General features: G+C 34.0%; 1 long non-coding RNA gene across 1 annotated transcript in view; it reads left to right on the plus strand.

The window, feature by feature from the left end:
- LOC106146963 overlaps positions 1 to 6,318 on the plus strand; it is a 13,636-nt gene extending 7,318 nt beyond the window's left edge. Inside the window, exons 2-3 of the long non-coding RNA XR_001231641.1 lie at positions 252 to 401; positions 6,222 to 6,318. This is a non-coding gene — a long non-coding RNA (uncharacterized LOC106146963). The remainder of the gene's footprint in view (positions 1 to 251; positions 402 to 6,221) is intronic.
- Positions 6,319 to 12,730: the final 6,412 nt, after the last annotated feature.

Here is a 12,730-nt window from a genome sequence, read left to right on the forward strand (position 1 = left end):
AAAAACCAAAAAAAAACCAAAAAAAAAAAAAAAAAAAAAAGTTCAGATCTAAAATTGCGCCCAAAGCCTCATGTGTTTGGAAGCTGATTGGATGATGGTGGGGGCATTTTTCCTTTGCTGTTGGGATGCAGAATCTGCTCTGAGAAGATGGGTGTGGTCTGTGGTTTTTAGACCAGTAAGGTGTGGTCTGAAAAGCTTTCTCTCTCTCTCGCTCTCCCTTCTGTCTCTACTGCTTACCACGAGGAATCCAGCTTTCCACTACGGGACTGTTTCAGCATGCCACGTCTGCCTATAGCTGGCCCACCACGCAAAGACTGAAGCTTCTCAAAATGTGAGCTTGCCACTATGATCTTGGCAGCATGAGATCACACAGAAATACCGAAAGCTTGAGACATCTTCAAGTGAGTAATCTGTTTAGATGAAAACCTCTGCAAAGTTGCCTGGACCCAATGTAGACTTCATATGTATAAAAAAGTACATTTTTGTTTCATTAATCCCTGGGTCTTTAGAGTGTTGTTTGTTACCATAGCATTTTCCAAATTCTACCACGTAATGTAGTATATGCGAATGTGATTTTGAGAAATACTTACAGAACGCTTGGACATGGCTTTGTACATTTTTATTTCAGGTAATGGGGACTGAACTCTAGGCCTACTCCCTGAGCTACATTCCCAGCATCCACCCCTCCACAGTTTTGTTTGTAAAGAGTCTCACTATGTAGTTCAGGTTGGCCTGAACTCACACCAATCCTCCTTTGCTTAACCTTCTCAGTGCAGCTATGCCAAGCAAGATGCACTCTTATTGGAATTTTTTTCAATAAGTTTTCTTGCCAGATTATCACAAATATGTCATTTATTGTAAGAGTAGACCATTTTAGATGTAACCTTAGTTTTATACACATCTTAAAATGATCGTTCAGTAAAACTGCAAAATCAGAACACTGCTTCCAATTTCTCCTCAATATTTTGGAAAGTTTAAAACACACTGCTCTGCAATGATGAATTTCTACCATTAAAATGAGAAATAAGAATTAGAAATACAGCACATTATGAGAGCAATTGCCTAGCATGACCTAGGCCCCAGATTCAATTCCCACCATGATAAAAAAACAGCACCGAGCAGAAACTGAATTTCTCTCTTTTAAGAAGTTCAATAAAGTAGAATTGGATAATCCAAGGAATGTTATCTCTTTCCTTCCTTTTGAAGACAATCAGAATTTTCTTCATTCAACATGGTGCTTGGCCTAGGAGAATAATGATTGGCTCTGATCAATCATGGTAATTTTATTTCCTTCTTCAGGGACTCACATTCCCAACTATCTTGCACAATCACAAGGCAAGTTCTGGGAAATGAGATGCACATAAGAAAATGTAATTTTTTTCTATTGACAGTTTCAGGACAGTGAGGAAAAGCTACTTCAGACTAACCCTTGTAGGTGTCATTATCACCACATGCTAAGAAAACCCGCCAGGACCCAAGGCCAGTGTCATATTAGTTCTGGAGCAGATGGATGGAAAAGTCTGAGTTTGGGGAGAAAGCTTTAAGTTAGTGAATGAAATAAAGAACTGCACATCTTTGAGATTTTTTTTGTGTTCTATAATTTAAAAATTTTACTGCATAAGCCATCTAGTTGGTTTTTCTGTTAACCTTACAGCCAAATATTTACTGTCTCATAGCATTCTAGTCTCAAAAGAGAGCTTGGACCACACTTTAACCATTACTGGTGATTAGTATAGTGCTGGAGAGTAGTTGCAACTCCTTAAGTGTTGTGTGAATGATTTATAAATACGTACTTGCTTCATGTTTATGTAATTCATATCTTTGAAGTTAATCACCTGTGATCACACATCTGCTTGAGTCTCCCATTAGTTTTTTTTCTACCTGAGAAAATATTTTCAATATTAGATTGAGAACCAGACAAACAATTTCTCCAGAACAAAACCAATAAATTTCCTTTTCTGCTTTCTTAGACATTTCATCCTTATTGTGTGCCTAACTTATTTCTAGTTGATGGGAAGGATAAGTATTAGGATAGATCAGTGAAGGGTTTGAGCATCGAATATCAGTGAATGAAAGTCAACAGAAAATGACAAGTAGAAATCTCACTTTATCTGGGTCCACCTTATTTAAGGATAGGATTTATAAGCACATTCTTGATACCATTAATTATTTATTAATACCAGTGGATTTAAGGCCATCAATTAATACTCTGCAAGTACACTGGATGAAAAGGTGTAATTCTGCACTGTCAGATGATATTTGTCTAACCAAGTTGGCCCACAGTGCAGCTATGTATTCTTAATCTCAAGATCTGTCCAGAATAGTTATTTTCTGCCTCCTGTGACTCACTTTCTTCCCCTATCCCCATTACCTTCCAATTTTTTTTTTTTTACTTCTTCAGCCATCTTAATTTTCTTCTCCAAATACCACAAAATTCCATTAGCTGTAAAGCACTCCTCATGAATAAGGTCTATATTGACACTTTTTATCCTTCAGAGGATGTTTGGCAAACCTAGACAAGAGGTCATAAAGGTAACATAGACAAACGTTAGTTTACACAATGTTTAATCGTATACTCAGCTTTACGCTTCACTCTCCAGTTACTTAAAAATTAAAATGCTAGTCTAGTTGTATTTTTTCTCATTGAGGCATTGTAGAAACTAGAACAAATTACCCGAATTATTTCAGATTAATATTTACTACGTATAAAATTAAATATTGATACAAATATTGACTAGGAATGGCAAAAAAGCAGTGAAAAATGTTGTGTGGAAAACGAGATTAGTTCCTCACTAATCTGATAAAAATGCAACATTAATAGCCTGGCAAAATATAGGTTTTTGAGTCATTTGTGTAAATGAAATTGGAAACTGCAATTATTCAATGAGGAGTTTCTTGAAAACTTCTACATCTAATATTGCCTCAGTTTTCCTGATATTAATTCATAGGTTCTTAGTCATGTTCTCTTGAAGTTCAAACAGTAATTGAAAACTGCACAAAATTTGTCATCTTAAGGTGAATGCTTTCATTTCTTTACAGTATTTCTCAGAATAAATAAATTTCTCTAATAATTTAAAAACTTTATCACAATTTTGAGCTATATGTAATTACTACAATTTGAACATTGTTTAGATTCTTCTGGAAAAAGTATTGACTGGCAAATATGTTTGTGTCTCTTCGCTTTTGACTTTAAACACAATTCCTGGAAAATTTTGTGAAATCCTTTCACTCTTTCACTAGCATGGTTTTCTGGAGAAAGACAAAGAAGAGATATTTTAAATATAAATTTATTATGTGTGTTTGAATCAAGTAACATTTATAGTGAAAGCTTTAGATGTTGTGAAATGGTAGACTTCATGAAGTAGACTCATAAACTTGGTATCATCTGAGATATCTAAAGTGAAATGAAGATAAACCTTGGGCATTCTCTTTTAGACAGTTTATTGAATATAAATACATGAGCAGTCAAAGCTTGGAATTTATGAGCAAACTTTTTGCTTTTCTGAATTACACTTTTTTTAAGTTGCTAAAAATAATAGCTTCATACCTCTAAGCATTCTCAGTCTCTTTTTTTCCCCCATAACTACAGTTTTTGTTATATTATCATTACTCTATAGTCAGTTGGTGTTATGGAGAATTCTTCCATGCAATAAAATACGTTGCCTTACTTGATGAAAATAGTAATACTTGCTCTGATATTTTGGAATTGAAAATGGGAAAATGTCCCCCCACACACAAACAGACCCTCTTGGAGGGTTTTTTTTTTTTTTTTCATCATTATGATTTAAGAAAAGACCATTTGTTAAGTTTAGATTTACCAAAGTGAGCAGTGGTAATGAGGGTACAAAATTCTATCAAGAAGTATTCTCTTGCCTATCAAGGGATATTTTCCATTCTGGCAATGAATTGTAAGTAAACAGAACAATTTACTGCTTGCTTTCTTTTCCTATGTGGTACACTTGATACAAGAGGCAGCATAGTGAATTTAAGATTTCTATTGAATTTAAGACACTTTGATGGTAATATAATTCTTCTACACACAAATTTTTCCAATGGCTGCAATTTAAGCAACAGAGATGATTTTGTAAACAAAGAAACTTTACTATAAGTGATGTTAGAAAACTGAGGTACTACACTTAAAACAGAAAACTTACTTTTCTCACCGAATAGTATTTGTAATTCTAATAAGCTTGGTTGTCTGATTTCTGTTAAAGAGTAGAAATTGGTAATATTATGGTCTAGAACATTAATAATAAGTATAAATCACCTGTCAACAAAAGAAATTGATAAAAAACAAGAGAAATTCATATATGTGTGTATGGGGTTTATGTATACTTAAATGTATACATAAATGTCTGTGAATAAAATATAAATTTAAAAAATTGTGTATTCAGTAAAATACGTATACCATGTACTTGAAAGTCTTGAAGACCACACTGCATAATGTATAGTTTATTGTAAATTACTCCATTGAAAATTCTCAAAAATCATTTTGGTATGCCAATGTATGAGTCTACTTGAAAACTCAAATACAGTGGAATTTTGAAATTTCTTTCACTAGGCAATTTTGGTGACATTTGAATTTTTTAATTGTTGCTGAAAAATTTATGCACAATATGACTTCCTTCTTCTTTAACTTTTCCATATGAAATTGGTGTCTATAGATATAAAGATATATAGACAAAAATATTTTAATGGATTCCTCAGAAATTGTTTTCAATGAATACCCACAGGGTTGGTTAGTTGTACTTTGTTGGTAAGTGAAATACTAATAATAAAATGGAATTTTGACAGAAGACATAGAAAAGACTATATGAAAATTAAAATGAAGCAAAAGCCAAATTTTAGTGAAGGAATTATTACTTAAGTGTAGTCACATTAATTGCAACCAATCAGCTACTACAGTGCAGCAGATAAACATTAAGAGAGAAACAGAGAAACTCTAAAAGTGCTTTTTTAGAATTATTTGATTCTACTTTTGAGACTAGAAGCCTGATTGCTTAGAAGAAGACCCTTTCTAGTATAACATGGATCAAAAAATTTTTGGCTAAACACAAAAAGTGCAATTTATGAAAACTTGTACGTAAATACAAAAATGTGAATATAGTGGAACCTTAACACATAGCAGAACTAGCGTTTTTCAAGTAAAGAGAATGATGGAAAGCAAGGAAAAAAGATGCCCCGTTTCCTGAGTAGTTAAGATTTGGCACTTTCAGGAGGATATCGGGCCTAAATATTGACAGTGTCCTGGGAGGAGGATTGATTAAGAAATTCTGGGAATCAAGCAGGTGGGAAACTCAGATCAGAAACATTTGTATGGCTCTCAAAGACTTCGTGGGTGAATAAAGAACAAAGCAGAGTGAAACGATAAATTTTCATATTTCTGATCCACAGCCCTGGGTAGATCAGGGCTGAGGGAAAGGAAACATATCTACTGAGATTTCTTAGTAACTGTGACACTACATTTTTTCTGGTTTGGGCCTTAATTTAAACAATCTCAATTATCACCAGAGAAAATTTAGTTTACAATGATTCTAAAGCAGTATTGGGCCTCAGGACCCGGCAGAAACAAATGCCTCTAATTTATAGAGAAGGAGTGGAGGAAGAGAGATTTAACTAACTTATCAAAGGTATTCTTGGAATTTCTCTACCAATGGGAACCTAATAATATAGCCTCAAAATATAAAAAACAAAGGTTAATAATACTGGAAGATAAGCTGACCATTTCACTTTCACGCTTAACAACTTTTTAATATTGTTCTTTGATAGAGATTAAAATCATTAAAGATATAATATAACATGTATTATTCTGTTAATATTTTAATAATGATAAAATAAATAGAAATTATATGTTCAATAACATAAATGATTAAATAAGAACATCAGTAATTTAATGTCAAGATAGAGAACACATATTTACAAAAATTCTTGTGTTCTAGATCTTAACACAAATGTCAACAAAATTCAAAAAAAGAAACACACACCTTTATTTGTACGGATAATAGTTCACTGCCTTTCAGAGGATTAATGAACAGATTAAATGCAACTCATAATGTAGCTAAAGAGCAGATATGAATTGTTAATGTTTTCTTCGTCCATTGATACATCATTTTGAAGTCCTTATCTGGTATATTTTGGAGGGTATTTAAAATTTTTAATTTGAAAGTACTTCAAATTTGAAGTTAAGTATCTAGACATGTTTACGTTTATTTGCTTCTCAGATGCTTCCCGGAGTGTCACGTGAAACCTCCGTACAGTCCGTGCTGGCAAAAGGACCCGGCATCTGTAGGCACAACAAATGATGAGTTTATATTGCAAAAAAAGGTACCTACTTCCCAGGATATAGGTTTTTTTCTTCAATGATCTTGCCCACCTACATAACTCTTCTAGGAGTCCCAAGAGTTGAAAGTGCCTTTTCAATCCTCATACAGCTACTTTTTCCTCTATCCTTTTAATCTCAACTACTCCCATCAAAAGTTGTTAAGTGTAATTTTGTAGAATTGTTCTTGCAATACAAGAATTGCAATATATGGCAAAGCAAAACAAAGCAAAACAAAACCAAACCAAACAAAAAAACGCTTTTAAACTCAAGGTCACTTTAGGGTTGGATCTGCTTGCTTTGAAATTACATTTTTTGAACAACTTTTGGGTATATTTTGTTACCAAAAAAGAGTGATTGACAGATCAGCGTCAAACATTGTCTAGTGTATCTTCCATCTAGAAATCATTTTTTCTTTCTGTTTTAACTGATGTGGCTGATAGACCAAAGAAAGGACTTCTGTAATCAAAGGAAAATAGAATGCTCAGACATCACAGAAAGTAAATGAAACTTTACTCAAAATTGAGAAGGCAATAAAAAAAATATAAAACTGCCAACACATAGCTTACTGAAAGTCAAACAGTCATCTTCAATTGCCCTGCTTTGACAAGAGCAGAAGTAAAACTCTATACATGTAATTAGAAAACAGTATGTATTCAATGTTTAAATTTAGTTCCGTGCATCCCAACCTTACCCAGGAATAGAGAATTCCCCAAGTGTCATCTGCCTGCACAGATGGTAGAAAATTTAGGAATTAACACCAGCAAATTTCAGTACTGAGATGTCAGAGTGAGAGAAGCTGGGGTAAGGAAGGAACCCAGGTGTTCTGCACCTGGGAAGAAGCCCTGGGAAAGGAGGGGTCAGTGTGTTGATAAAGGGCAAGTGTCCCGCTAAAAACAGAGATCTATATCAGCAGGTACCCTCTTTGGCTTTATTTACTGAATATTGCCTGAAACATTTTAGGCATTTAGTAACATTTACTGAATGGATGAAGCCAGTTATTGGTTTTGCTTGGCAAATCAGATCCTACAGTGGTGAATCTAAGATACTTACCAAATTCTTTAGTAATAGTTCTCAATGCTAGTATTATTTTCCTGTTCATGTCACACATAACACTCTCTATGGCCTCTAGAAGAAGTATGTCTGAAGCCAAAGGCACTTGTTTCCTTACTTCTTTCAATACAAGAAAATAGTTGGGAAGACAGATTTTTCTCTGTGAAGACAGAGGGAAGGGTAGAAAATTTGGCCATAGGCCAACGGATATCTATTTTGTCACAGTGACCACTCTGTGGGCAGTGGGACAGGTTTCACAACGGATTCAGGGAGGAAAAGTTGATGAGGGTTTAGAAAGACAGTTTAGTTAAATGAATTTAAGCTTTGTAGTCTTTTTATGCCTGCACGGAATTTCACATTCTATGCCTTCTCTGTTACTTGCATTTTGTCTTTGTGCTCTTGGAATAACAAAGCATATTTTATTGTTGGTAGGAAAGAGGGAGGATTTCAAAATTTGTATACTCTACAGAAAGTTGTGCCACCAACTATTTCATAAGCAAAACAGGAAAAAGTTGTGTATGAGAAAATAATTAAGGATTTCCATTTAAAATTTGGGAAAGTGATCTCCATCTATTCCTTCTCTAAGAAAAGTAATAAGGTGACTTCATTTAGAGCCTACATTATTCCCAGAAAGGATTAATACGGCTTTATAATGACTTTAAAAGGATCTTTTCTACCATGCTTTTGTTACTAGCTATTGGAAAATTTTGTCTGTTAAAAAGGTAACTTTTTTGTGTCAAAATCTGCAGCGATGAGTAATCTAAAGGTGTTTCTAAGAATGGAAACCTGAAATTCCAAGTTGTTGAGGTGAGAGGAGGTCAAACTGAGTTGTGATCCAAACAATAGTATTTTATTTTATTTTATTTTATCTTATCTTACTTTTTTTTTTTTTTGAGACAGAGTCTTACTATGTACTTCAGGCTAGCAGTGAACTCACTGTGTTGCCCAGGCTGGCCTGGAATTTGCAGCAATCCTCCTGCCTCAGCCTCCTAGTGCTGGGGTTACAGGTATGTACCACCACACTCAGCCAAACAATAATGTTTTAAATATGAGACTCATATCTCCAATTTTACATTTCTGAGTAACACTATTTAGGGTCTGGTAATTTACATTTTAACTAAAAGAAATACCAGATAGATTTAATAAATTCTCTGGGTCATATAATTAAAAGAAAACATACAAATAGAATGACATATAATTAAAAGAAAACATACATAGACATTGCATGTGTCTATGACAATAAAAATAATTTTGGCATATCTGCCCAAACCTATTCCTTCTGATAATGTTTACTTTTAAGAAATAAATTATGCAAGTATCTTCTGGAAAATATTGAAAGAAAAATTTTCAAGCTAACTTGAGTTCAGGTGGTGATACTTAACTTTGTTTAGTACATAGATTGAAAGATCATCTATGCTTAATGTTTAAATAATTTAGCATATTTATAGAAAATAAGAAATGGCACCCAAGGAATAATGATGAATTGTCTGAAAGCTCATCATGTCATAGGAGATATTTGTACAAATATTTATAAAATAAAAAATGTCTTTAATAAGAAAGATAGGGCAAATAAGAGCAGAAAAGAGTAAGATTAAGAATCTTACAAAGGTTAGCATTTTCTAGACTGTGAAGGTTGAATGGATATAGGATACGTGGAGGTAATAGCAGTTTAAGTGGTGGAAGGGAAGTAAGAAATCATGAGAAGAAGGCTATATTTTCCAGGTGACAAATAACATGTTTCTGAGAGAGTTTTCAAAGGAGATAGGAAGAAATTTGTGAAAATATTGTGCTAAGTTCCGTGGGCTTAAATTTTATTTTTAGAAACACAGGGTAAGGAGGCACAGCTTAGTCAATTAAAACGATATTGGGGGATTGTGAATCTGCTAGCGCAGACTGGAAGGAATTTAGAGGAGGAGCCTGGAGCGTAACTAAGGTGTTGCGGCAGTGATGATGGTGAGATGGAAAACATCCAGCGACTCACACAGGCACGGTACAGTAGGACAGACAGCAGAAAATGCAAGGGCCATGGTGTGCAGAGAAGTGACAGAGCAGGTGTCTCTAAAGAGGCAGGTCCCTCACAGACTCAATGTGATATATTTTGTCATCTTGGCTACTGTCTTTATGGACTTTCTGTCACCAAAATAATGCGGAATATTGAACATCATCTCTTGGATAGAGTAATGAATATTTAAAGCCACTAGTTCAAACTAACCCCAACAAATACAACGTCAACAGTAACAAACCACCTTAACTGTTTATGCTTCTCTTTAGAATATTTCATTGTTGTGTTTATGGAGGAAAGCTAAGCTTTTGCACTATTTTTACATGAAGATGCATATTTTTGGAAGTTTGTGGAAATGAAAGGTTCCCGTAGGCAAATATCTATTATATCCAGAGAACATCTGTTCCACTTTAGAAAATTAAAGACAGCAGCCTCAAGGAACACAAACATCTCATTTCCCGAGAAGCCAAGCATATGACTTGATTCTCAGAATGAATAATTTCACAGAGTGTCAATTTTAAATTTTAAAAACTACATTTGTTCAGAATAACAGAGAATGCACAAGGACACCAAATGACTTTAGAAGGATCCCGTGATTTATAGTCACCTCTGTATAGGTTTCTACTTTATTGCAAAAGCTTTCCCATTTAGAAAAAAACTAGAAATATGTATTACAAGATATCTGTCCATACAGTTAAATTAATTCAGTTATTTTAACATGATTACTTAGGAAAGATGCAAAATATTCCTTGGGCCCCATGACTACAGAGATATTAGAAATATAAATATCTTTTAGGTAAAAACTCAAATGAGAGTAAATAAAAACTAAAATAAATCATAATTATTTTTGTTGAAATAAATATTGGCCCTAAAAATAAAACCAGCCTTTTTATTTACCTCTGTCCTATAATTTGGTTAGTTTTAATTGCTTGTAACTTGGTTTCCACCACATGGACTATGGATGTCAAAAAGATAATAGTTTTAAGTACATCATAAATCTTTAAACATCTTAATTACTGTTTATATACTAAAGATATATATGCTTATTCATAAAATAATTATTGAGGTGAGCTGGGGTGGGAGAGGTGAAAGGAGGAATGAAGGAAGCCTTCATTTTCCAGTGGGAAGTGGGAAAGTTATTTTCCCAAGTCAAAGGATGGTACTTAATCAGTTTGTACACATCGAGCTCATAATTATTTCTGATGTAAAAAATGGCTCTGAATTAATAAATCTATGAGTACCGAGACTTACAGAGAGGAGTTCAGGGTTGTTAGTATAGTTGAAATGTGAGCCTTGTTAATATTTCCAATCTCATTTTCTCTTTTTTTTTTTTGCTTATTCCTAGGGCTAAAACTTTGGTATCTCAAACCAGAGTCTATGAGTTTGGCCAGGTCATTATCTCTTTGTATTTCATTTAAATTTTTTAAGTCTATGTTTGTGATATGTAATGAATATAGTCACTGTGGGGAGTTGGCCCATGTACATGTCGCATATTGATCCTTTTTACTCCTTCTTCCCTTGTCTTCCAGCCATCTCCCCCCATTTCCACATCCCCTGCCTATCCGCAGAAAGTCTACCTCCTTGTTACAAATCTAGTTCTCACCTTCCCAGCCTGGTGCCTGCAGCTCTGCTATGTTATTCCATCTCTCCTTTAATTGCAATGCCATTCTGAGAAAATTTGCCTCCAAATCTAAGATCATTGCTCTGGATCCCCTCCTTCTCTTGAGCTAAATTCTGTAAGTTTTCTTTTATTAACACTTTGATATGTTTAAGTATGTTCTCCTCTTTTTCTTTTTTTGGTACTGGGACTGAGCTCAGAACCTTGCACTTGCCAGGCAGGAGCTGTGCTGCTGAGCTATATCTCCAGCCCTAAGCATATTTGAAACTGATTTTTTTTCATATTCAAATATTATTCCAGGCATGTTATTCAAAATTTCCATCCACTTTGGGAATTAGAGCCATATATGCTTGATTTTTAATTTAGTAGAAAAAGTTTCTAAAAAAAATTAAAAGGGAGATTTATAGGGACTATATACATTTATAGTGAACAGAAATTATCTAAAACTACCATCTCTTCTGCATACTTTGGATTGTTTTTTGTGGGTTATTTTTGTTCTTCTTATTTAACCTATTTCTAGTTCCCTTGGATCATGTTGGTTGCCTTTTTCTCTTTACAGATTTGATAAATGTAAAAAGAATATTGACTATAATCTCATTACTTAATTATAGACTATTTTAATTCTTTTAACTACATTACCTCAAATTTTAACAAAATACTTTGTCAGCTAAAGGTAAGGCATCCTGAATATCTGACATTTGAACTAAAATGAGGAAAGAAAAGTAGAGGATTTGCTCTAATAATTAAGGAGCATAGGAAAATTCTTTAGTGTTTTCTCCCAATGACCTTGTCTAGGTATTTGAGTGGGTTAGGGTTTGTCTTATAGCACATGCAGAATAGTTTCCATCCTCGTTCATCTCAGGGCTATTTATAGACATCTGTATCTGCACTTCTGGCTGAACTTGAGTCAAGAAAGGTCTTGGATTGACCAGTGTCTTTGAGAGTCAAGCATGTGGGCTTAGGATTCCATTCTTATTCTAGAGTTTTATTTCCTGTTTCATTCAAATTTCTCAAGAAGTGATTCATATTCACAGTCAATTGTCTCACCAGCCCAGTATTTTGGGAAGCTTGACTTTAACTGTGAAGGTTAAAATATGGAAAGGAAATTCACTTTGAAGATGAATGCATTGAAAGACATGAGAAAGATACTAAAAAGTGCCAGGCAAGTCTGAGTTGGCATTTTACTTTGCTTGCATTTATATTTATGTCTGTTTTATAACCATCTACAGAAGATATATTGTTGATGCTTGAGCTACTGTCAGCAGTTCTGAATCAAGTCAAAATGTTTCTAAATTCAGAATTGTTAGAAAGAAAATTTTCTATCGACCAAAGACTACACTTAGGCAAACATGGGTTATATTATGCAGTTGCTGACAACAGATACTTAACATTTTATCTATATTAATATGCGTCATGTTATCAAAACCTATGCTTTCCAAAATATTTTTAATTGTTTATCAATCGATGGAATCATTGTGAAATGTGTGATTTCTCTGACATTTTTCTTTTCCTATGAGAAGCAGGACTAAGCATTTGATTATGATTTGTTAACTAAGAGGTAACAAATTAGCATGTTACTTAGAATTCACTAGCTTTGAATGATCTCACTGTTACCCACACCTGCTGCTGTAGGCTCTTCATGTGTATTGGTGAAAAGTCCTCAAAGGAGGCCTGCCCAATTATGTGATCCTGAAGAGTCGTCAGGCAGAGTCTGCTTTATTCTTCGACTCAGGCCTTT

Source organism: Chinchilla lanigera, unplaced genomic scaffold (assembly GCF_000276665.1).
Source record: "Chinchilla lanigera isolate Chin_1 unplaced genomic scaffold, ChiLan1.0 scaffold00107, whole genome shotgun sequence".
Taxonomy (NCBI): domain Eukaryota; kingdom Metazoa; phylum Chordata; class Mammalia; order Rodentia; family Chinchillidae; genus Chinchilla; species Chinchilla lanigera.